Consider the following 307-nt stretch of genomic DNA (forward strand, 5'->3'; position numbering starts at 1 on the left):
CCCTTCTCCCTCTCCCATCTCCCACCCTGCCCCTAACCCCAGCTCTACGAAGCGCTTGTGTATGCCAAGTGGCCATGTTCACATCGATAACACTGGCTGAACACGATGATGGATTTCGCATGTGGAATGTGCCGGGTATGTTTATGTTTGATCGCATTAATTAGCGTCGCTGTTCCATCCATGAGGGACATGAGGCTCAGGGCGGAAAACATCATGTCTGCCTGGTTCGGATTTTTGAGAGTCTGAGGAGCTTAAGAGATTGCTGGCTATGTTGACAAATATTTTTATTTTTTAAATTTTGTTGTAG

This window comes from Penaeus monodon, chromosome 32, assembly GCF_015228065.2.
Source record: "Penaeus monodon isolate SGIC_2016 chromosome 32, NSTDA_Pmon_1, whole genome shotgun sequence".
NCBI classification, from domain to species: Eukaryota; Metazoa; Arthropoda; class Malacostraca; order Decapoda; family Penaeidae; genus Penaeus; species Penaeus monodon.